The following is a 455-nucleotide window of genomic DNA, read 5'->3' as shown; positions in this document are numbered from 1 at the left end:
GGCGCCCAGGCGGGGGCGGGCCCGCAGGTGCCCCGCAGCGCCCCGGGGATGCGCGCTGCCCGGGCCCGCGGAGCCAGCGAGCAGGGCAGCCCCAGCAGTGGCCTTTGCTCAGCCCGGTTGCCGGGGCCCGCGGGGTTTTTTGCCGGGGCGGGCTCGGAGCGCCCCGGGGCCGGTGCTGGGGCCGGTCCCGCTCCCCCGGCGCTGGGGGCCGTGAGGGGGGGGCGCGCGCCGGCCGCGAGCGGAGGGAAGGGCGCGTGCGCCTCCTGGCGGCCGCCGCCGTCACTGCGGGGGCGCGGGGGGGAAGCGGCGCGGCCGCGGCGGGAAAAGGGCATCCCATGGGATGTGAGAGCATCTCAGACAGGGCCAGAGCATCCCACGGGATGTGAGAGCATCTCAGACAGGGCCAGGGCATCCCATGGGATGTGAGAGCATCTCAGACAGGGCCAGAGCATCCC

This window comes from Corvus kubaryi, unplaced genomic scaffold (assembly GCF_017639235.1).
Source record: "Corvus kubaryi isolate FWS band 111438036 unplaced genomic scaffold, C.kubaryi_AGA036_p1.0 37382, whole genome shotgun sequence".
NCBI classification, from domain to species: domain Eukaryota; kingdom Metazoa; phylum Chordata; class Aves; order Passeriformes; family Corvidae; genus Corvus; species Corvus kubaryi.
The sequence above is the reverse complement of the archived record's forward strand: the minus strand, read 5'-3'. Positions refer to the sequence as shown.